This window comes from Triturus cristatus, chromosome 1_1 (genome assembly GCF_964204655.1).
Source record: "Triturus cristatus chromosome 1_1, aTriCri1.1, whole genome shotgun sequence".
NCBI classification, from domain to species: Eukaryota; Metazoa; Chordata; class Amphibia; order Caudata; family Salamandridae; genus Triturus; species Triturus cristatus.
In genome coordinates, this window is record NC_140579.1 from 926,640,083 (window position 1) to 926,665,681 (window position 25,599).

At 48.4% G+C, this 25,599-nt stretch overlaps 1 protein-coding gene across 1 annotated transcript in view; it reads right to left on the bottom strand.

Moving 5' to 3' along the window:
• The window catches only part of LOC146871304 (uncharacterized), a 311,017-nt gene extending 299,257 nt beyond the window's left edge, over positions 1-11,760 (bottom strand). The window contains exon 1 of the transcript XR_014980980.1: positions 11,655-11,760. The gene's annotated coding sequence lies outside the window, so the exon portion shown is untranslated. The remainder of the gene's footprint in view (positions 1-11,654) is intronic.
• Between the last annotated feature and the right edge of the window lie 13,839 nt (positions 11,761-25,599).

Sequence of the window (25,599 nt, forward strand, 5' to 3'; positions counted from 1 at the left end):
CCTCCAGGCGCTACGCCTCTGCAAACACTGTGCACCGAGCGCTGAGTCTGCTAGGCGCTGTGAGCCCTCAAGGCACCGCTGCTGCCCCGGGTACCTGTGATTCGGTGTCGGGCCCCTGGAGAGCGCTGAGCTAGCGCACGTGCCCTCGGTGCCGAGGAATCAAGCGCGGACTGCCACGATCATTGCCGCTGCACCGGGCGCCTGCAAACACTCACTGTGGGGCTGCGCGATCACCGCCGCGGCCCTAGCACCGCTTAAGGAGGGAATCCCCGATCCGGCGTCACCTGGCACACTTGGGAGCGAGGACGAGCTCACCCGTCACCGCTGTAGCCTGGGGAGGGTCGCCGCGGTACTGCAGAAGGCCGCACTAGGCGCGGGCCGCGCGGGCGTGCGTTGCCCGGCAACCAGAGCGCCAGCAGCGTCATCGGCCGCGGCCCCACTCCGCGGTAACCTGATTGGCTCCCGGGAGCCCGGAACCCTCCGAGAACCGGCGCAGCGGGGCCGAAGCCCCGAGGAGGTCTCCGCCGGCCGGAAGAGTGCTCTGCCCCCCCAGGCGAGGCCCGAATGAGGAGAGGAGCAGGCCGTCTGGGGTTAGGGGTGTGAGGCGCTCGCTAGCGCCGGTGTGCTCTGGAACTGTCCCACGGCCTACCGGATTGACTGGTGAGTGCGGAAGAAGCTGGGGCTGGGTCCACGCCCCGTTACCCCTGCCACAAGCAACCATTGTCGAGGGAGGGGGCTGCCCAACCTGCCTAAGACTGCCTGCACTGCCTACAGATTGAGGGGGGGGGATCAGGGTGCTTCACAACTGCCCAGAGTCTGCCCCCCTGCACAGTGACTGCCGCAGGAGTTGAGCCCCTCCGCCCAAAGCGTCACCCTTGCTGAAGGGGCTCAACCGTGTTATCGCCTGTATGGATGTCCTGTAATGTCTAATGCCTTGATTAGCTCCCGCCAAGGGAATGTTTTGATGTGGTATTCGTGTCTTAATGCTCTTATCTGCATTTACAACTGTTTTGCCGGAATGAATTTAATGTTGCCCTGCGTTTCAATGACCCATTTACGGGAGTGAATTAATTGTCACCCCCAAGGCACTGCTGTATGTAGCGGTCTGGACTAGATGAAATTACTTGATTGGTTATCCTAAAATTGCCTTTGTTTATCCTGAAATGAATTTATGCACTATGTCTCATCTTAGATAAAGAAACTTGTTTTTACCAAACTACCTGTGTGGTGTCCTTCATTGTGTGCGCATGGCTGGATCCGCGTAGGTGAGTGCTGCACTAGTGCTTTACACATTGCCTTCGGGTGCCTTCCTACCTCGTGCCAAGCTACTGTGTCGGAATTGGTGACCCCAGTTCTAACATTGGTGTTCAGCGGTGGGATTGGGACTTGCGCTTGTGCAGCACCCTACAGGGATTCAGTGTGCGCCGCAATTGGGCACCTATCCTAACGCAAGCAGATTGCCCTTCACTGTCTGCTTGAGTGTATAGGCTCCTGTTTTTGACCTGTTGTCTACGTCCTAGTGGTTTCCCTTGAATTGTCTGGGGCCCCACCTGTCAGGATGGAGTTCGAGCTGGCCAAATTAGAAATGTATACGGTGGCGCAGCTGAAGGAGTTCTGTCAGGGGATGGGGGTGTCCGTCAGGCGAGGCGCCAAGAGAGAGGAGCTCCCGAAAGCCTTGAGGGCATGGGTATTGGCCCACCCGGGAGGGAGAGGGGACGAGTGACAGGGGGAGCCGGGCGCTCGGGGAGAACCGGGCACTCCAGGAGAGTTGGACCTACTGCACGTGGATGTTAGTGACAATGTGTTGCCAGGGAGACGTTCCAGGGCAGGCAGTAGTGTGTCAGCAGGGAATGTGTCGGTGGAGGAGTATGAGGACAGGAGAGAGGAGAGGCAGTTGAGGTTGGAGCTTGTTAGGATGGAGAAGGAGAGAGAGGAGAAGAGGCTAGCCATGGAGGAAAGAAAGCTTGCGCATGAGCTCAGCCTGAAGGAGTTGAAAGCATTGCAGCTAGGGGCGCAAGGCAACAGGAATGGTGGCAGCGTACCCGCTGAGGTTCCACGAGAGCCTAAGATCCATCTACCGAGGGAGGTGGTGGCCAGTTTTAGAGTTGGGGATGACGTAGATAAGTGGCTGGCGGCGTATGAGGTGTCCTTGGTAGCCCATGGGGTGCCCGAGAGTTACTGGGGGAGTGGTCTGTACCGGTACATGCCTCCCGTGGCGAGGGACACGCTCTTGGGCTTAGACAGAGAGCATCGAACCAATTACCCTGTCATGAAGGAGGTCCTTCTGAGGAAGTTTGGTCTCACCCCGGAGAAATATTGTCAAAGGTTCCGCAACAGCCATAAGCTTCCCACACAGAACTGGGTGGATTTTTGTGATTATGCACCTAAGGCCTTAGAGGGTTGGGTGCGTGGCAGCGAAGTGAGCGACTACGAGGGGCTGTACAATCTGTTTTTAATTGCGCACCTCCTCTATAAATGTTTTCCAGAGCTACGCCAACACCTGGTGGACCGCAAGCTGACCGACCCTCGGAAGCTTGAGGAAGAGGCAGATACCTGGGTTAGCACCCGGGTGTCCCACAAGGGACCCGGGGGAGACACCCCGAAAGGCGGACAGGGCGCACCCCAGAAGAGAGAGGGGGGGATAAAAGGAAGGAGTTCTTCAAAGGCCCCCAAAATAGACCTCAAGGAAGGGGGTAGGTTCCCCACTTCAATCTGGATCACCGAAACCCACTTACCCTGACAAGAGTCAGCAGCCCAGAACTGTCTGGTGTTACGAATGTGGGGAGGTTGGGCACTACAAGGGGGATCCCCAGTGCCGCAAACGGTCCCCAGCCCCCACAGGAGGTAAGAGCCCCGGGTGGCTAGTGTAGCGCTGGGGGAGGAGTTGTCCCTAGATGAGGGGGGTGAGTGGACCGGCCTGACCCTGGTTTCACTGGGGGATAGAGAGATGGTCCCAGTGACACAGTTGCCCTCGAACACTGCCAAGTACCGGCAGAGGGTACGGGTTAACGGGGAGGAGGTGGAGGCTCTGAGGGACACGGGTGCCAGCATGACGATGGTAAGACGTCAGCTGGTGTCCCCGGAGCAGGTGATTCCTGAAGTATTCCACCCGGTGGTAATGGCTGATAACAGCCTGAGTCATTACCCCGTGGCCCAAGTTCCCTTTGAGTGGGGAGGAGTCTCAGGTCAGTTGAGAGTTGCCGTCAGCCCTGCCATGCCAGTGGATTGTCTGCTCGGAAACGATTTGGAACATACCGACTGGAAGGAGGTGGAGTTCAACGCTCATGCTGAGATGCTGGGGTTACCAGGATGCACCTGCGTGGTCATGAGGTCCATGGCTGCCCGGCAAGGAACTCAACTCGGGTTGGAGCCTGGAACAATGGCCCAGCCCAATGTTGGTCAGGAGGACGTTGTGGAAGACGCACCCTGTGAGATGGATGGGGAGCCCGCGGAGGTGAACCCGGAGTCCGCGGAGGTGGATGTGGTTCCCGTGGGGGACTTGCTGACCCCTGCAGAGTGGCAGGTGGAAGGAGGCCCTACCCGGGAGGAATTTTGTCGGGCACAGAGGGAGTATCCCACGCTTGAAGGTATGCAGCGACAGGCCGAAGCCCAAGCGACGAACCAAGAGACCAGCAATTACCATATTTACTGGGAGGATGGCCTCCTCTACAGTGAGCCTTAGACTCCGGTGCATGGGTCATCTAGGGCCTTAGTGGTCTCCCAATGCTACCGGGCCTTTCTGCTAGAGTTGGCACATGAGATACCACTAGCAGGACACCTGGGCCAGGACAAAACCTTTGCTAGGTTGGTCCCGCATTTTTACTGGCCCAGAATGCGAGTTGCCTCTGACACCTTTTACAAGACCTGTAAGATTTGCCAGGCGAGTGGCAAGACAGGGACCAAGTTGAAGGTCCCTCTGGAACCGCTCCCAGTTGTTGGTACCCCTTTTGAGCGGGTAGGCATTGACATTGTCGGGCCGATGGACCCGCCGACTTCTTCGGGACACCGGTTCATCTTGGTGTTAGTGGACCACGCCACCCGGTACCCGGTACCATCTGCGGTGGCGCGGGCCTTGATGGGGATTTTTACCCGTATTGGATTCCCCAAGGTCGTGGTGTCAGATAGGGGCACTAATTTCATGTCGGCCTACATGCAGGCCATGTGGAAGGAGTGTGGAGTGACCTACAGGTTCTCCACTCCTTACCACCCCCAGACTAACAGGCTCGTAGAGCGCTTTAACAAAACTCTGAACGGGATGATCCAGAGTCTGGCGGAGGACTTGCGACGGAAGTGGGACGTCCTCCTACCCTGTCTGATATTTTCCTATCGAGAGGTGCCACAGAAGGGAGTCGGGTTCAGCTCCTTTGAGCTGCTCTATGGCCACCCCGTTAGGGGGCCCCTCAGCCTTGTGAAGGAGGGGTGGGAGAAGCCTTCTACGAAGCTTCCCCGGGACGTGGTCAGCTACATGCTGGCAAACCGCAGCCAGATGGCCAAGCTGTGGAAGGAAGCCTCGGACAACCTGGAGGCTAGTCAAGCCGTCATGAAGGAGTGGTATGACCGCAACGCTCGGACGGTGGAGTTGGATGTTGGACAGAAGGTGTGGGTCATGGAGCCCGGAGAGCTTAGTGCCCTCCAGGACCGGTGGACTGGGCCGTATGACATCGTGGAGAAGAGAGGCCAGACCACTTACGTTGTTGACCTCAAGACCCCCCGACAGCCCCATAGGGTGTTCCACATCAACCGCCTGAAGCCGCACCACGAGAGATCGGAGATTGCTCTCCTCATGGTGACGGATAGGAGCGAAGAGGAAGAGAGTGAGCCTCTTCCGGACCTTCTGGCGACTCAAGAGAAGGATGGATCGGTTGAGGGAGTGGTCCTCTCCCCATCCTTGACCCCTGAGCAACAGAGGGACTGCCGCCAGGTCTTGGAGCAGTACGCCTCGTTGTTCTCCCTCACTCCTGGGATCACGCATCTGTGTACCCATGACGTGGACACAGGGGACAGCCCGCCCGTGAAAACCAAGTTTTGCCGGCTGTCCGACAAGGTCAAGACCAGCATCCAGGGTGAGGTGGCCAAGATGTTGGAGCTGGGGGTGATTGAGCCTTCCAGCAGCCCTTGGGCTAGTCCGGTGGTGTTGGTGCCGAAAGCGGCCCCACCAGGCACCACACCAGAACTTCGATTCTGTGTGCACTACCGTGGCTTGAACTCCGTGACCAAGACGGATGCTCACCCGATCCCTAGGGCGGAAGAGCTGATTGACCGGCTGGGAGCAGCTCGGTATCTAAGTACCATCGATCTAACGTCCGGATACTGGCAGATTGCCATGGCCGATGGAGCAAAGGAGAAGACTGCGTTCTCCACCCCCGAAGGCCACTTTCAATTTCGGGTGATGCCCTTCGGGCTCAAGAATGCTCCGGCCACTTTTCAGCGGTTGGTCAACCAGGTGCTTTCTGGCCTCGAGGCCTTCTCAGCTGCCTACCTGGACGACATAGCTATCTTCAGCAGCAGATGGGAGGACCATCTGGAGCACCTCCAGGAGGTGCTACAGGCTCTACAACGGGCTGGCCTAACCATCAAGGCTAGCAAGTGCCAGATTGGACAGGGATCTGTCGTCTACCTGGGACACCTGGTGGGCAGGGGTAAGGTGCAACCCCTGCAGGCTAAAATTGAGACCATCTTGGCCTGGAGCCCCCCAAAACCCAAACGGAGGACCGGGCTTTCCTCAGCCTCACGGGTTACTACCGCCGGTGTGTTAAGGGGTACGGAACTATCGGGGCCCCTCTGACTGAGTTGCCATCTAAAAAGCAACCCCGTAGAGTCATTTGGACGGCTGCCTGCCAAGAGGCCTTTGAGACTCTGAAGCACGCGTTGTGCACCGCTCCGGTGCTTCGGACTCCAGATTTTAATAAGGAATTCATCGTGCAGACAGACGCCTCTGAGCGTGGGCGCGCGTTGCCCGGCAACCAGAGCTGCTGCGGCGTCATCGGCCACGCCACCAGTCTGCAGTAACCTGATTGGCTCCCGGGAGCCCGGAACCCTCCGAGAACCGATGCGGCGGGGCCGAAGCCCCGAGGAGGTCTCCGCCGGCCGGAAGAGTGCTCTGCCCCCCCCAGGCGAGGCCCGAATGAGGAGAGGAGCGGGCCGTTTGGGGTTAGGGGCGTGAGGCGCTCACTAGCGCCGGTGTGCTCTGGAACTGTCCCCCCGGCCTACCGGTTTGACTGGTGAGTGCGGAAGAAGCTGGGGCTGGGTCCACGCCCCGTTACCCCTGCCACAAGGAACCATTGTCGAGGGAGGGGGCTGCCCAACCTGCCTAAGACTCTGCCTGCACTGCCTACAGATTGAGGGGGGATCAGGGTGCTTCACAACTGCCCAGAGTCTGCCCCCCTGCACAGGGACTGCCCAGGAGTTGAGCCCCTCCGCCCAAAGCGTCACCCTTCCTGAAGGTGCTCAACCGTGTTATCGCCTGTATGGATGTCCTGTAATGTCTAATGCCTTGATTAGCTCCCGCCAAGGGAATTTTTAATGTGGTATTTGTGTCTTAATGCTCTTATCTGCATTTACAACTGTTTTGCTGGAATGAATTTAATGTTGCCCTGCGTTTCAATGACCCATTTACGGGAGTGAATTAATTGTCGCCCCAAGGCACTGCTGTATGTAGCGGTCTGGACTAGATGAAATTACTTGAATGAATTGATTGGTTATCCTAAAATTGCCTTTGTTTATCCTGAAATGAATTTATGCACTATGTCTCATCTTAGATAAAAAAAAATTGTTTTTACCAAACTACCTGTGTGGTGTCCTTCATTGTGTGCGCATGGCTGGATCCACGTAGGTGAGTGCTGTACTAGTGCTTTACACATTGCCTTCGGGTGCCTTCCTACCTCGCGCCAAGCTACCGTGTCGGAATTGGTGAACCCAGTTCTAACACTCTTCTTTTGGTTGAAAAAATGTATATAAGTGGTTTGTGGTCTGTGCGTACTGTAAAAGGCAAACCCCACAAATAAAATTTAAAGTGAATAACAGCCAATGCCACAGCTAATGCCTCTCGTTCCACAGTGGAGTAGTTGCGCTCAGCGTCTTTTAATGCCCTCGATGCAAATGCCATAATTTTCTCTTCGCCATCTATAGTTTGGCTGAGAGTTGCCCCAATACCTTTGCTACTGGCATCTGTCATTAGTATAGTTTTTCTTCTTGGGTCAAAATTGCCCAAGAATGGTGCATTCACAATAGCTTTTTTTGTAAAGTCAAAAGAGTTATGGCACTCATTACTCCAAACAAAGTGTTCCCCTTTTTTAAGTAATTCTCTTAAAGGAGCTGTAATATCAGCAAAGTTTTTTTACAAATTTTGTCATATACTCAACTAGTCCAAGGAAGGACTTGACTTCTTCCTTGTTAGTTGGTGCTGGCGCTTCTCTCACCTCTTTCACAAGATCTATTTTAGGTTTAACTCCACTCTTGGAAATGGTGCGCCCTAAATAATCTACAGTGTCTACGTGAATCTTACATTTCTCTCTCTTTATAGTTAGTCCAGCATCATTAAGTGCCTGCAAGACTTGTTTTAAAACATCTTTGTGATGGTCACTTGTGTGGCCATAAATTAGAATGTATGCATAACTCTTTGAAAAACTGCTGCTGCAAGTCCGAATGGCATCCTGCAGTATCTAAAAGCTCCAAATGGCGTGATAAATGAGGTCAGGGACTTAGAATCTTGATGGAGTTCAATCTGGTGGTACGCTTGGGAGAGATCTATTACACTAAAATGTTTGGCTTCCCCAATCATGCTGATCATTTCATTTATTCTTGGGAGAGGAAACCTGTCTACCCAGATATTTGCATTAAGGTCTCTTAGGTCCACACAGACATGCAAACCCTTCCCACCAGGTTTTTGGGGGACAACTATGGGAGCTAACCATAATGAGCTCTCAATTGGTTCAATGATTTTCTGACTTACAAGTTTATCAAGTTCTTTTTTTAATGGTTCATGCATCAATAGAGGGATTGGTCGAACCGTGTTTACATCTGGCACTGCATTTTCTTTAAGTTTAATTCTGTGCTGGAAATTCTTCAGATGGCCAATTTCTTCACTAAAGATTTTTGGAAATTCCTCAAAAATATTGTTACAGCTATCACTTCTGTCAATCACAAAAACTTGTTCCCGGCTGTTAGGATCGAGCTTCATTCCTAATTCTCTTTGGTGAGCCCAACCTAGCAGACTGGACCCTTTTTTTGCTAAATACACCTTACCCACAGTACTCCAATCTTTAAAGGAGATTTTCATGTTCAACATTCCTACTAGTGGAATAGGGTCCTTATTGTAACCACTAGGTTTAATGTCTGCCTGTTGAATGCTATATTCCTTTTCATTACATTTTATAAAAAATATATCATAATCAATCAGAGTATATAGAGAACATGAGTCAGCAAATACCCTTACACCCACGCCATCCAAACAAATGTTGCACAAGGGATAGTTACTCTCTGTTGCCTTAATCTCATTTACAACTTGAAATATGAACATATTGCTTGCTTCATTTTTGTCATCAATAGCATGTACATCTTGTTTTTCAAATTTCACAATTCTACAATGTCTTGCAAAGTGCCCCCTTTTGTTGCATTTCTTACAAAATACGGATCTAGCTGGGCATTTTGGAATATTCGCAAGGTGATTTGCATTCCCACAACGATATCATTTAAATTTTTCCTTCTTGTCGTCTACATCTCTCTTTTTGTTCATGGACCCACTTAATTTTAGTACTCCTTCACTAGAGTCTGTTAATTCGCACTTGTCCATTTGGTTTCTTAGTTCATTTACGTTTTCCGAATTGTTGCTTTGTCTCATCTCCTTTATGCATTCGGCCGTATGCTCTATACTTTTTGCAGCATGGACGGCCTCTTATAGTTCTAAATTACTAGTCAAAAGTTTTTCCTGTATTTTTGGATTATTTGTACATCTTACAAGTTGATCTCTGATTAATGAATCTCCCAACGCTCCAAATTCACATTTATTAGCAAGACCACGTAATACTGCAATATAAGTTGAAACTTTTTCCTTGAATTCTTAAAAAAAATTATGCCTTTCTAGGACTATATTAACTTTTGTACCAAAATGTTTTTCCAATTTATTGATTGTAGTCTGGAATACATCTTCCTGTAACAATTCATCTTCTTCTTCACTACTGGAATCTGACAAATTTTCATACACTTTCCTTCCTTGTACACCAAGATTATGCAATAATATGTGTTGTTTTCTTATCGCAGAAAATATTTCGCCCCCTGTGGCAATTAAATATGACATAAATATTTTTTCCCATTCTTTCCATGGTATATCCGGATCACCAGATTCATCTAAGAATGGAGGCGGTTGTGTCATATTTGCTATAGCCATCTTAAAATTATTTTATAATTGGATTTACTCAGTATTCCAGTACTAAACTATCATTAATCCCTATAAAATGGGTACTTGCATAGATGAATTTAAGGACACAATAAGGTTAAACATTACATTTTGAGTATTCCTCAGTATTAAAAATTCAACACCTGCAACTGTTTTAAATTTGCATATCTAATTATATTCTTTTACTAGCATCGTTTATTATTATATACTACACCACTCTATGATGTTATGTGCTTGTAAGCTCAATTTAATAAAGAATTATTTAACTGTGCCAATCAGTGATATAATTGGCAACTGTAGATAATGCTGTGCGCATCAGCGATGAACCATTGCATGCTGAGGTGAAAGTCGAATGCACAGATTATATTAATTTGTACTTGTGTCACTTCAATAAACTTCCAAATTGGACATGCATGCTGTGTGTGTCACTATAATATTTTTCGAGGTCTGATTTGATAAACTGACACACATTAGAATAGATTATATGTTACATAACCTGTGCGCGTCAGCAAAATAATTCCTTAAACTGAGGATGAAGACTGACACGCATTTAAATCTTGCTATTTTTCACACAAGCTGTGCACGTCAGCGGTTAATTATTCAAGCTGAGGAGATAGCCTGACACGGAGCGCGAATTTGATGAGGTAAACTGACACGCATCCAAATGTGGTTATTATTCATACAAGCTGTGCGCGTCAGCGGAGATTTCCTCAAGCTTGTAGTGTCCTAGCATGGACACGTTCTAGTGTTCAGAAAGTGTAAGTCATACACTTTACACCCACCCACCACCTACGTCACTGGGTCAGGTGACTAGGCTAATAAAAGGGCCGAGCGCACGTGCTCGTGGCCAGTTAACCCACCATCCAAGTATGTGTCTGCGTCAGTCATTCCCAGCATGAGGGCCTAGGGCCCCAAACACCACAATGGCGACGAGGCGGGTAATCTACCCCGCGTGTGCAGCCCCCGATCGGCGCACCATCGATGACTGAGGGGGAAAGAGGACTGCCCGGTGAGCACACCCCCCGGGTGACGGCGCCACGCGCCGAGAAGCCAGCCAGGCGAGCGGAGCCCGCAGCATGCCCCGCGGTGACCGGGTGCCCACCCCGCACCGCCGCGACGACCTGCGGGCGGGCGCTGTGCCCCCAAAGAAAAGTAGCGGAAGTCGGGTGCCCACCCCGACCCCGTCGAACCAGCCACGGTGCCTGGGTTGAGAGGAGCGTGTCCGGCGGTGACCAGCAGACCGATCGGAGCCCACCCGCATCGGCCGCGACCTGCCCGGGGAAGGAGAGGAAGTGCGGACCGTGCGGAGCCCACCCGCATCGGCCGCGACCCACCAAGGGGCAGCGATCCACGCGGAGCCCACCCGCGGGAGACAAGAGGCCCGCCGGCCAAACAGAGAGGAGCCGCACCGGAAGTAACGGCCACGAGTAGTGAAGTCCGTGCGAGGAAGCCGGACGAGAGCCCACCCCGCCGACTGAAGGTATGCCGTGACTCCCCCCCCCACCCGCAGCGTGTGAGCTTTGTGACGCTGCTGCTGCGGTGGGGGCGGAATTAGCACAGAGCGAAAGCGGGAGCCCACCCCGTCCTGCCCCGGGGAAGAAAAGCGAGCGGCACCGGCAAAACCCCCCGCGCATGGTCCGTGAAGGGGAGGGACCTGCTGCGGGGGTGGGAGAATTGGAAAGTAAAGGCGGAGCCTACCCGCAGCACTACACAGGACCGCCGGCCAGTGAAGCCTGCAATGCGTGCATTGCCCGCCGGCCAGCGCCGGTAATCAGCACCAAGACCCCCCCGCCCGCGCAGCAGGAGAAGTGTGCGAGGCTGCCGCGGGAGGGAGAGAGGCCCAGAACTGCATGCGGCCAAAGAAAAATAAAGACACTACCAGCGGGTGCCTACCCCGCATGAGGGCGATCGTAAGTGTAACGAAAGGCCGCCGCCGGCCGGAGGAGTATGCCCCACCGCGCAGCACACGGAAGAACTGCGAGCAAGCGGCCAGCGCCGCCGAAAATTGACTTATACTATGTGCGCGATGGCACCATGCCCCCAAGGAGTGTTGCCTCGCCCTCTGCGCAGCCCACGTGCCTGTGCCCTCCATGCAGCTGCTGAAAAGTAAAGCGGAGCCCACCCGCAGTGACAAGAGTCCCACAACTCGCACACAGAGTAATGCCTTTAACTCGAGGGTAGCTTCCTGACAATGCCTGTGCCCCCTGCCTCTCAATAAACTTAAGTACACAAAGAAATAAATACAAGAAAAAAGACTTACCTGCTGCCACGTGTCCTGGACTCCACTGCTCTGCTCCAACTCCAGCCCCATCTGGACTCCACTGGTCTGCCTGGCTCCAGCTTCCCTCCAGCTCTCCTACTCACGAGTGAAGCCGGGAGCAGTGGAAAGGAAAACAAGGGATAGAGTTCTGGCAGTACAGAAGGTTGCTGCTGAAGCCAAAGAAAAGCAACACTGCCACCCAGTGGCCACTGGTGGTACTGCAGCAACAGAGAAAATCAACAAGCATGCAGCAATCCAAGGAAGTCCAGCAGCCACAGGAGACCGACGGCTCGCAGCGCAAGGGAGAAGAGGCAGCAAGGCAAGTACCGCAAGGTCTGACGGAGGCGCGATGGGGAGCGCACGGGAAGGCGACGGAGGCGCACAGGAATGTGCCAGAAGCGCAGGAACGCGACGGAAGCACAGGAATGTGCCAGAGGCGCAGGAATGCGACAAAACTGCAAGGGTGAAGAGACGGTGTGCCACAGGGATGCAGCGCCATCCCGCAGCAACAAGGAGGAAGAAAGAAGAACGGTGTCGAGCCACATCCACCCCAGCGAGGACTGCGCTGTCGCCGCATCAAGTGGAGCGAACCCTCGAGAGAACAAACGGACTCAGCGCAGAGGTACCCCGGACGCGGACAGTACACTGCAGCGCCTACACGCGAGGAACCCACTGAAGAGGATGGGCGCAGCAAGTATCCAACACTGGCGGGCAAGGATGTAGAGCAACACCCAGTGGCGCCAAGGAGCCACCACATCAAGTGATCATGATACTAGGAGCAACGCTACACTGAAGATGTACCACAACGGTACGAAGAGTAGCACGCACCAGCGCCTGACAAGGCAACGGACAAAGGTAGTCACACGACGCGACACACCTCGTCAAGCCGACCAGCTAAATGGTCGCACCACAAAGGTCAAGCCGACCAGCCAAATGGTCGCACCACAAAGGCCAAGCCGACCTGCCAAACGGTCGCCCCACAAAGGTCAAGCCGACCAGCCGAACGGTCGCACCACAAAGGCCCAGCCGACCTGCCACATGGTCGCACCAAAGAAGCCGACTCGCCAGGAGTTGCACAAAGAGGTCTGACGCAAGACCGAAGATATCCTGCCAGTGATCGGCAGCGCGGACCGACAAGTGGTCCAAGAAGCTCAAGAAGAACCGAAGTAACTGGTGAAAGGGAGAAGAACGAAGCGGACCATGAGCATGGCCCCACGAACTTCAACCAAAGTAATTGGTGAAAAGGAGAAGATGAAGAGAAGGTCACGACCCTAACTCGGAATGCTGAGGAAGATGAAGAGAGTGTTCTCGGACGAGGACAAGACCAGGGGGAACACGTGCAGAGTGCGCGCGCTGCATGGAGAAGCCTGGCCAGATAAGAGGAGAACAGAAACGGTCCAGAGTAGGTCGTGAAGCGAAGAGATGAAGAGACCAGAGTGGCACGTCCGCCACTACGAAGAAAGAAGATATCGCAGTGGCACGTTTGCCACTACAAGAAAAGAAGAAAGACGATATCGCAGTGGCACGTTTGAAGATATCGCAGTGGCACGTTTGCCACTACAAGAAAAGAAGAAAGACGATATCGCAGTGGCACGTTTGCCACTACAAGAAAAGAGAGAAGATATCGGAGTGGCACGTTTGCCACTACAAGAAGAGAAGAAAGATCTGAGTGGCACGGTTGCCACTGCAAGAAGGAGAAGAAGTCAGAGTGACATGACATCCTCACGGAGAAAGAAATAGAGGAAGGAGAAGAGTGTGGCAAGACTACTCACACCTCAAAGACAAGGACAGAGAGAAGAGTGTGGCAAGACTACTCACACCTCAAAGACAAGGAAGGTGACAAGCGTCAGAACACAGTGCGCAAGTCCTGAAGAACACCCGTGGCACGGAGAAAAGACCATCTGTTTGATGATGCTTTCAGCACACCTGGGATCTGCAGAGGTGAGCAGGCCGGACCGTTCGAAACACCCACCTTTGGGGTTACACGGACACTGGTCAATGCCAGCCGTGGTGACTCAGGAGCAAAGGCCTCAGGGATGCCGGTGAGAGAGAGTATCCCTGCGACGAGAGATGGTCGTCAGCCGCCCTTCAGCAAAGGTCTCAGGAGGATGAAGACTTTGCGTGCTAAAGACAGGAGCCAACAGCCACCCTCCAGGTCTGACTGCGGCATCTGAGGTGAGACCTGCCGTCTCCTCCGCACCCGTACTTATCGGCATGGGAGTAACACGATACAGGACACTGAACCCAGGCCAGATCTGAGGAAGAGGGCCTCAAGGATATCCCGTGGCAGGGGAACACCTGTGAGAGGGGCATCCTGGTGAGAGGGGTGTCTTGCGAATAACCCGTCTTTCTGCAAAACAGAACACACGCCACAGATAAAGAAAAGGACTGGACTAAGAAAGATAAATGGCAACATCTAGCGCTGAACCAAAAGAACTCAACAACTGCGTTTGTCGCCAAGAAAGTAAAGCGAAGAAAGACTGTGAGAGCAACTTCAAGGCAGAGCCGTCAAACAGACTAACTCCATCGAGCACCCATGACTGGTGCCACAGTGAACTGGTGATTGTCCGCGACAGGAAGAACATCGTCCGCGACAGGAAGAACATCGTCTGTGACTCCAGGCTGCTGAAGCGTGAGCGACTCTGCAGAAGTTAGTCACTGTGTTACATCTGTATATACATTTCTTTCTCCCCTAGGTTGGACATTTGACTCTGGGTTTTTGTTATTAAAAATTGGGAGGAATGTAGTGTCCTAGCATGGACACGTTCTAGTGTTCAGAAAGTGTAAGTCATACCCTTTACACCCACCCACCACCTACGTCACTGGGTCAGGTGACTAGGCTAATAAAAGGGCCGAGCGCACGTGCTCGTGGCCAGTTAACCCACCATCCAAGTATGTGTCTGCGTCAGTCATTCCCAGCATGAGGGCCTAGGGCCCCAAACACCACAAAGCTGAGGAGAGCCTGACACGCAGCTACTAAAAAGTGTTCGCGCTCTGATCACGGTGGCCAAAAATACAATTGGACACAGGGGGGCGCCAGACACAGGGGGCAGAATTAGTTTGCGGCAGGATAAACCACTTGAAAGCGCTACTTCAATATTTCATGGGCACAAAACTAATATTACTTTAATGAATGTGCCAAATTCCGTTTAAATCGAATACACAGAGCTGTGCGTGTCAGCGAGAAACTCCATTGAGATGAGGGGATCAGCTGACACGCTTCGTCAAAACGCGCACCAAACACTCTTCCCCACACAGGAACGACGAGGTGAACAAAAAGTCATTGAGATAAATGGCATCAAAGCTGTTCGTTAAATCCTGAAGGTTCAGTTGAAACTTATATTTTCATTTGACTCTCCATGCCACTTATACGTTTTAGAAAAGTTCCTCATGTCAGGGCACTGAGTAAAACTGATATAAACGAAGGTAGTTTAATTACGAACACAAGGTATTTCGGAATGTTATTCACTTCACACGCGTCGGTGGGAGATGTCAAATACAGCAAAAATCACTCTTGTGCTCCTCACCTTAGTTCCGAAGTGCTATTGGCAGCAATAAGGCAACGTTAAGAGTACCTAATTTCCTTTATATCCTTCCACTTTGAAGTTTCTTCACATCTACTATTTTCTTACTTCGTGGCAAATATGTTTGGGGAAGAGGTTGTGAAAGCTGTTCCCCGCCAGCGTTCGTCACCAATATTGAGAAGCAAAACTTATTGCTTTATTAATAAGTTTATTGAAATGAATAAACAACCTCCTGCCACAGAGCTTACAGCTGAACTCACAACTGTCAGTTTAGTCACTGGTGAGCCTCGCGAGCGGAACGTTCTAAAGGGTAAAAGAGGGGAGGGGTGTTGTGAAAAGGAGAGGACATTAGAAAAGGTAAGGAGCTAGGAGAGTAAATTACAACAGGGTGGCTACAAGTTCTGTTTAGGTCGGTTCTTTCTCCAGGGAGTATGATTTGATATGATGACACTAGTCATCAGAGGGGGAACTGATAGAGCGTGATGGTGCTCTAAAATTGTAGGGGTGGATTATAATCATGGATAGTCCGCACCCACATATATTCTCGTATTGTATTAACGTGTGATTATTAGAAATGTGGTGTAATAATGATGTGATGTTAAACGATAGAAATGTATTTGTGCCTTGCAATGAGAACCAAGATGACATTTACGTCTGAAATTGTAATCCTTGCTATGTGGTAGCTGCCTAATGACAAGTGTATGTATTAGAGAATGCATTTTAGTTTAAATGTGCACCAAGATGAAGATTGCACGAAGAAATAATGAGAGATGCTTAACGTGTATTAATTTTAGATGCTGTAGTGCAAAGCATTATTAGCTCGAGTGTATAATTTGATGTGTAGAGGCCTAAATGAAATGTTCGCGTTGTAATATGAAAGGCCAATTCGTTTATTTCTTACGTTGGCCAAACTGTGTAGGCCCAAAAATGTATTTTCCCTGGAGTGATCTTGTGTATTAGGAATAGTCAGCGGATTCCATGTGTATGCAAGGATATTTTGTTCTCAAGTTTCAGTTGCAGGTGGAAGAAGCTGCCTTTGTTAGTTAGAACTAACGCCTTTTGTTTTAGGAGTTAGGCATGGAGGAGATGTGCAACAATGTAAACAATAATTCGATGATTGGGAGCTGGTGTTCCTTCTCACTGAGGAGGCCTGGGAACCAAGGTCAACGAAATATACATGGAGAGGGTGGTGGAAAACTTCCTAGGAGAGGTGTCCGTTAGCATGAGGTGATCTGTGGGCGTGTTCTACATTTTTGCATTTTGTATTAGGGAAAGTGCCCCGAGGGAGGAGAAGCAGAGGGAGACAGGATAAGTTAGAAGAAGGGTTAGAAGGTTGATCTGGGAAGAATATCTTAGAACAAACTCTTTATTTTTAGTCATCTGACTTTCATTGTGAATGTGCTTCTTAGGAAGTCTTCACAAGCTGACACCTTTAACTGACTTTGCCTGGGAAATGCTAAGTAGGCATGTCACCTTAGAGATAGTGTAGGGATAGTCTAATGATGTTTTACACTTTCTAGGTACAGATGAAGTCTGACTTAAATGTTGGAGCAGTTCTCACCTGTGTTTTCTTTTTAGAGTTGTTTATTCTCTTCATGATCCACCGGAGTAGGTTTGGTTTTGTATTAGTTGAATGAATGAATTCTTTATTTGTGTGGTTAATAAAAACCAATACAAAAACAACCAATATATAAAAAGAAATAAAAGGTGAATAAATATATATACACGACATATTCATAAAACCTCCTTTGCTGTTATTAGTTTAAAACAAATGGAAATAGTAACAGTCTTTTAGGTGCAACAAGTCAATCTTTCAGTGGTGGACAAACAGGGTAGGCCCCTCACCTGGATGATTGCCACAAACAACCTGTAAATACGTATCCATAAGTGCTGTGCGGGTAAAATAAATAAATTTAGCAAAGTTGGCCATATGCTTCACAGTGACCAATGTATGTAGCCATTGGACTGCCTTGTTTGCTTTGCGTGTGCCCAGTTGAAGGAGAATGGGCTTGAGGTAGATTCGGTGAACTAGCCGCAAGGCGGGACAGCAAAGTAGGATATGAGCCAATGACTCTCGTTTATAGTTGCAGAGGTGACAGTCCGTAATGACCGGCCTTACTTTCACCATTGGATACAGTTCTTTTAGGGGTAGAGGATGTAATCTAACTGCAAGAATCCTGTGTAGGGCTAGTCTCCCCACTGGCTGCGTAAGATGTGGTTTAAGGCCGAGTGATATGTGGGGGGAGCTTTGGGTCTCATGGAAGCCCCTGGCTACCAGAGAGTCAATGTCCAATATACGAGAGCATAATCGTACTTGCTTTTTTATTACTGTTTTGATGGTGGTATACTTAATTATGTTGGAGTCCCAATTCTCTGTGGCTAGATGCAAAAGTTATTTGGCAGAGATGAGGCCGGTAGACCAGGGATTGCCAGGTTGTTGAAAGATATAGTTTATAACAGCCTTCATCGAGTGCTCCGGTGCCGCCGTTGTTAAATAAAAGTACTTCACTAGAGCCGCTAGTTCTTCTAAAGTTTGTCGATTGAGATTGAATTCCAGACGAATTAAAGTATTCCTGGTGCAAGCTGGTAGACGAAATAACTTTTTATAAGCTGCACAATGTATCTTTTCCAGGTCCTGAGCGAATTTACCTGGAAACGCCTGTTGCGCATAATTGAGGTAAGGTAGTAGTTTTGCCCTAAAGACTCTTTGAATAGCCGTTGTTGTTGGGCTTTCTAAGACGGCATAAAGTTTGCAGAGAGCGCAGGTGACCATTTTCCCTTTCTGCTGGAGTTTATGACGGTGGACCCGTGAGCGTCCAGTTTCACAGATCCAGACCCCAAGATAGTGATACGATTGTGCACAATTTAAGATTAACGGGTCCAATTTCCACTTTGCCACTTTTTTTTCGGATAGTGGCAAAAGATCACTATCTTGGATTTAGTTGGGTTGGCGACCCACTTACTTTTGGCATTATACTCTGAAAGAGCTGTCAATGCTTTTTGGAGACCAATCTTGGTATGATCCAAAAGGACCAGGTCATCAGCATATTGCATCAGCTGGATCTTATTTTGCCCTATCCCGGGGGTCGCTAAAGTGGCTCCATGCAGAGCGCTGCCCATATCCACTGTGTATAAGTTGAAAAGCAATGGGGCGAGGACGGAGCCCTGCTTTAGCCCGTGATCCGTGGCAATTTTTTCTGTAGTGAAGTCACTGGAAAGTTTAACTCTCACCCAGGTTCGCGAATACAGGGATCTAATGGCTTGTAGCAGAGATGGGCTGATGTTCCAATGTGCCAATTTCTGCCATAGGATGGTGCGGTCTACCCCATCAAACGCTGCTGTATAATCGATGAAGCAAGCAAAAAGCGGCGGGGTGCCATGAGCCACCGCTTGGTGTACTAGGTATGATAGGGCAATGATGTTATCAATGGTGGAACCATGTGATCGGAACCTGGTCTGGTAGAAGGGAAGGAGAACTTCCCTGCTAACCCAGTCCGCTAGTTCTGCCAAAAGGGTGCTTGCATAAGCCTTGCCCTCAATGTCCAATAAGGCAATCATACGATAGTTTCTATGGTCAGTGCTTGGCCCTTTTTTGTATATTGGATGCAGCAGTGTCCCCCTCCAGGAGTCTGGAACGTCCTCCAGAAACCTGCACCCAGCATACAGCTGGGCCAAATTGTCAGCCCAGAAGTCCATATGCTCCCTAAAGAGGGAACCAGGCAGGCCGTTAGGGCCAGGTACTCCATTATGCCGTACCTTTTTCAAGAAGGTTCGAATTGCCTGTTCATCTGGGGAGGTAAAATCAACCAGAGGTACCGTAAAATTTGTTGTGACATTGCCAGATTGCCCCCCAAGCGTTGTGGTTCTATCTGATGGATTTACATTCGAGACGTCGGTGTAGAGGGTTTTCATGTGGGTTATCCAGGTGCTTGCGTCAAGTGGGTTTTCTCTATTAGAGGTCCCATGAATTATCTTGTTTAGATATTGCCCAAATTCTTGGGATTTGCCTGGTGCCATCAACTCGAAAATCTTCAGCCATTTTGCCTCTGTAAGTGCACGTTTTGCCTTCCAACCCTGTAGTGAGTGGCTCTTGGCCGCTAGTTTGAGTTCTTTTTTGGCAAACTCGGACCCGGTTACCCGATAGGCCCTGCGTTTGGAGTTTAGTTGTTTGGAGCATTCCTTGATTGCTGGTTGATATCCCAGTGTGTGTGCAGGGTTTACGTTGGTTCTGTGTATAATGCTCCCCCGAAGCAGATAACCTAAATCATAGGCAAGTGTGCCCCATTCCCCTATGAGGCCCTTATTGTTAAGACCGGTCTGCCAACCTTTCCACGTCTCTTTTCATGAATCAAATTTGTGACTTGGGAGCTGCCCCCATTTGATTCTTCTGAGGAGTCTGTTCAGTTCTTCCCCCTTTGTTTCCCCGATGCAGTGAAGAGTGTGGCGGATTTTCGCTGTGATGGATAACTGCAGGGTTAGGGCGGCATGGTCACTTTCATTCCGGGGTTGAACTGCATAATTGAACATATGTTTTTGTAGTCTCTCACTCAGTAAGATATAGTCTATTGTGCTCCGGTTGTTGTAAGTGGGTGCTATGAATGCCCCTGAATTGACTTTTATAGTTAGAGAGTTTGTCGTTGCCAGATTATATGCCTGCATAAGGGCATTGAATCTTCCGGTGCTCCCGTTGGGGTGACTTTCAAGTTCATTCAGCCCTATATCGTGCGTGTTAAAGTCCCCAAGGATGATGGAGTCCAGGCCTGCAAACTGCAGTAGCAGAGTTTCGATCTCGTTTATTAACCGAATAAGTTTGTCCTTCGGACCCGGCCCATGGGGGTTATAATAAACATAGTTTAAAAATATTGATATTGGGCCATCTTTCGTATTCAAGCCTTTCAGAGTGCCAGCCAAAAACATATCTGAGGGGTTCTTTATCACTGTAAAATGTATGTTCAGAGTGTGCTTGATGTATATAGAGATACCCCCCGAGGTTCTCCCGAAAATATTGCCTATTATTGCGGGTTTGAAATATTCTGCATAGCCCCTATTGGTATAGATGAAGTTGCCCATGTTTCTTGGACGCAGATTATATCTGCTCCAGCAAGGAATGTAGTTGCAGATGGACTTTGCAAAACCTTGGTGATCCCTGCGATGTTCCAGGTCATGATATTAATCATTTGGTTGTTATCTGTGGGGCTTCTATGCTGGACAAGGCAGTTGTTTGAAATGGATCTAACCTTTGGCGGCATCGACCGATTGCTTGATAAGGGCCTGGTATCAGGAGCCAGGGTTTAAGGCCAGTGGGAGCCAGGACCAATCTTTAATACTGTTCCCCTTAGTCGAACAGGAGCTGTTGCCCCCTTCTACATGTGTGATGATTTGGATTGAACTATTGCCCCTCAAATTCATTTTCGGGCCACCTATGGAGCCATGTAAAATGGATCCAGTAGCTAGTCGAGTTGAATATTTACTGTTCATCCATTTCTGGCCATTCAATTCTTGTACTCCCTGCTGTGCACTTGGCACGTTATTTTTCAGGATCTCTGGATATTTAATAGCGAGCGGGGGCTTGATTTTTATGCTCCAATTGTCCAGTTGCGTTTTATATCCTTTCAGGGTGTCCGCCATGACCGGGTTGGAGAAAGTTATCTCTGTTGTCTCATTTGTTTCATTTGGCCCTGGACCAGAAAAAGCCACAGTCTCAATGTCAGTTGTTTTTATATTTTCTAAACCCGGGATGTTTTCGCAAAGCTTCAAAAGGTTTCCTCTATTGAGAATGTCCCAATTGCCCTGCGAGGTATATTTGGGATATAGCAGTACTTTTAGATTTTCTCGATCTATGGAGTGGTCTTTGAAGGGCTGAATATGTTCAGATACTGCCTTTTGTGCATCCAAGGGCTCTGTAGGATTCCAAGTTAAATTCCTACAGGAGACAGAGCCTTCCCCGGTCCAGTTTGTACTTGGGGCCCATGGTTGCGCGTCACTCCTGGGAGTAGGGATGCGAACAAGGGAGGCTGGAGGGTCATTGATGCTCGCTTGAATAGTTTTCATCTCTCTTTGATTGTTAGCTGTGTTTGCAGATTGGGACTCCTTATAGACTATTGGCTGTGCAAGGACACATTTATTTGTGTTATGAAGTTGGGTATTCCTTGTTGGGTGCTGCTAGTGTTTGCGTTGTATACTTTAATTGCTAGGAACCGTACTATGTTAAGGTCCGGGTGTTCCTTCTGTTCATGGCGTGGCTCTTCAGCCTGTGGGCCTTGTGTATTGACAAAATTTCAGCTAAGATCTGGGACTGTTGTGCTCAGGCTTTTAATCGGTTTCTCCGTTAAGTTTCCTGGGGGATGCTGAGCGGGTATGTCGTTAGTAGTTATGCCATCCATTTGTGTACCTGTAATTTGATCATTACCAATTGGTTTTTGGAGAGGGCCAAAGTCATACTGGTTCACCTTATTATGTTCTCTGTTTTCCTGTTTTTCTGACACAAGTCAATGCGTGATGGTCCCTTTATGATAATTTTTACCTATTTTTGTTTTGTTTAACTTTGTAAATTTTTTCTTGTTTTTCCTGGATAGGTGTTGCCATTCTAGGATTGGATTGGAGGTTTTAAATCATCTGACTTTCCAGAGCCATTATCAGAATTAAAGCAGGTTTGTGATTCAGACTGCGAATTGAGTTTAAAGGCCAAGTCATTGACGCTAGATGCGGTTTTGAGGCTGTTACTATCATGCCTGGAGTTTTCCTGCATTTATTCTGGTCTAACCTGGTTGTCCTGTAACCTTAGTTGTGAGGCAGATGTTGGCTGTAAGTCTTCTATCCTTATTCTGTTTATTTGATCTCCCATGGGCCCCTATGACTCGTATAAGACTTTTTTCACGTTTGTTTGTGTGGCCTTCCTGCTTGAGCTCAGAGTTGGTTTTGGTTGGGGAAGACGGGATAAGCAGTTCGTCCACCTATTGACCTCACACTTAAGGTCCGTGACTAAAGTGCCCATTATTGAGCTGTATCCACAGCCATCTTGTTTTACCTTTACATCTGTTTTTGCCTGGGCTCTGCAAATCAGCGAGTTTAAAAGTTGCAATTTGAAATCTAATCCAGAGATCAGACTGGCAACTGTTTGCAGTATGTTTATTTGAGTGTCCAGCGTATCTGCGTGCATTATGGCCGCGTTTGCCATTGAAATCGGAGCTTCATTGATCAATGGAAGATGATTCTTGATTTTTTGAGGCACCAAGCCAGCTTCCATTTCAGTTTTAGGGGGTCTGTGGCTCATTTGCACATAAAAGGAGGCTTGAGTTTGATTAATTAGAACACCCTTTAGATGGAGAGCTCTCACTTCTGGGGTCAGCGGGCTCAGCGGGCTCAACAGGCATGAAGGAGGAGGCCAGAGGGTCCAGTTGAGGCTTCAAAGGCGTGGTTGTAGAATTAATTGTCCAGACTAGGATAAGAGAAAATAGGCTTCTTTATTCCCGCACACAGGAAACAGGTGTGCCTTGTCCAGCAGCAGTAACAGTACTGACTGGAACCAAAGTATAACATAGAACATTACAAATACATTCTATTACCTCAATGAATTCTAATAAGGAATGTAGATATAACACATCCCCCTCTTTATAATAAAACAAAAACAGAGGAAAAAACATGCAAAACTTACCCCACTATTCCCTATAGAGAGAAAAAAAAAATAATAAAGAGAAAGAGAGAGACGAAAAAACCAAATAATTTACAATAAGAAAATCAACCAACAATGAAATCCTTCAACCAAGTAGGCAAATTTATTTTCCTTCCACACCTCTCATCCATTACTTCGGTTCTCTTACTTCCAAAATCACAGTCAACTGCAGGTGTATCAAAATGTTGGTAACGAGGTCCACTTATATCAGTAGACCAAAGGGGATCAATAAATGACTTACTTTTACTTTTCACCCTCAATTGACTTTTTTTACATAACACAACTTTTTTCAAATTCCATACCTTACCGTTCTCGAAACGAACAGCATTCTTTAAAACTTCAATAACTCTTTCTGGTTCATAAAATCTACTAATACCTTTTTTAAACAGTGTCGGTTTTTTGATTCTTACCCAATCACCAACTTTTACATGAACCATTTTTACATTATTGCGCAAATCATAATATTCTTTGCTCCTTTTTTGATTTTCCACAAGTCTTTTCTTCACCACTTCAGGAGACCATTTTAAAACAGTACTGTCATTTTACCACACTGGATTAAATTTACATCTAGGAGATCTACCTCTCATCATTATGAAGGGAGATAGTTCAGCTATGTCATTTTTGGTTATTCTATATGCCCACACAGCTTTTTTGACAGCTAATCTCCAATCAGTTCCTTCTGAATTTGCACCTTGAATTGTTCCTTTCAACACACGGTTGAACCTTTCAACTGTGCCATTTCCATTTGGATTATAAAGTGCAGTAGTTTTGTGTTTTAATCCTATTCTAAAAAATACGTTTTAGCTGTTGAAGAAGTAAATTGTACTCCATTATCACTTAAAAGAGTGATAGGAATACCTTCAGATAAGAAAATACCATCTAAAAATTCTAAAACAGTGTCTGTGTCCGCTTTACTTACAATATCAATAATTGGCCATTTGGTAAATAAATCCATTAAGGCAATAATGTACTCATGAGACTCACCAGCTGGACCCATGAGGTAAATAGCTACATTTTCCCAAGGTTGATTTGGAATTTCCACGTTAGACATGGGAGGCCTCAATGTGTGGAAGGTTTTATCAGAAGAGGAACAGACAGTGCAGCTATTTACAAACGTTTCAACCGCCCTATCTATGGAAGGCCACCAGAACGATTCCTTGACTATATTCTTTGTTCTTACAACCTCAAAATGTCCTTCATGGCATAGACTTAAAAATCCAATTTCTCATGCCATCAGGAGGAATTACTTTGCAACCTCTACAAACTATGTCATTATCTACTGAAAGCTCAGATCTAACATCCCAAAAGGCTTTACATTCTTTTAACAAAAACTCCTTTTTAGGCCATCCTTCTGACATGTATTTAATAATCTCTAGTAAAACTTTGTCTTGTGAGTGTTTCTCAACCCAATTCTTATGTTCAATGGCGGATGTGCCAGAATCATGCACTAACGGAACTTTATAATCACTCCATGGATCATGTTCACATATTTCCAATGGATTAGGTAGTCTTGACAAACCAGCATTTGCAATGCAATAGGTCTCGCATTTACCAGAGTTTGAGCTATTGGCATTGTAAATGACAATGCCTTTTATTTATGTGCTGTTTTTAAAACAGATAAATAGATTTAAGCCAATAGCTTAAACCATTGCAAATGCAAGACCTATTGCAGTGCAAATGCATGCTATAAAAATTAAATAAGTGTTCTTCACAGTTGGCCCTTTGTCTCTTGCCAGGCTAGAGTGCTTCCCACTTACTCCAAACTAGATCTCAAAACATTAATAACTGAATATATAGGTGCTCCGAGTTCATTGTCACCAGTTTGCAGCCAACTACCAAATTTGACTACAAATGCAAATGTACCTTTAGGTGCGCCCTGGACGTGGAAGTTTTGTTTCCCACCCATAGCTTAACACAATCTGGGCCAACGGCCTGAGCTTGGCACCAGCTGTTATTTTCGAATGCTCTGCCTATTACAATGGTGATTTGCAGTATATTTCGATTATTATTTGCAGTTCAGCGATAATCATGTCCAAATTGGATGTCATCATGTCAAGAAGAAATTAGAAAGCTTTGACCACCTTAATTCTATGTCAGGACAGGAGGCTCCGATTATGCTTTCTCATTTCTTTATTAGAAATGCTAAGCAGCCAATTAGAAAACAGTAGATGAAAGAGAAAAACTACAGTACCCATAAACACCAGGGTATCACGTGACCAAGCATAGAGACCATAGTATAAAAGGTCATGTAGACAGTATCACATCCTCTTTCTTTGCTGCTCCGCAGCCAGTTAAGTGTATTTACTTGTTTCTTAATGCTACTGCTTTTGTACCTTGTTCTGATATTGCGTTTGTGCATTTTAACGCTTCTGTTGCGCTCCATGTTCGCGCGTCGCCGCGCTGCTTCTGCCCAGTTTCTATGGTTTCCATAGCGTTTTGTCTTCCCTTCCGCTCGCCGCTTTGGTCCGTCCCGGTGTTGCGGGGAGCGTGAGGTCACCTCCCTGAGTCCGGGCGTCTCTATTGATGTGGAGTGGGAGATAGGGGCTTGGAGGCTCGTGCATTGCATGCGAGCGCTCCTCTGAGTAAATACCGGGCGGCCATTACCGCGCATGCGCGGCGGCCATGTTTTGAGATACAACGACATTTTTTGTCAGAAAAAGGTCGCGTTTCGGCGCCCAGTGCACACAGCCTGTGTATTTTGTCCCCAATTACGCCCTTTTGTAGCACTATAGCATTTGGACTGTAAAAC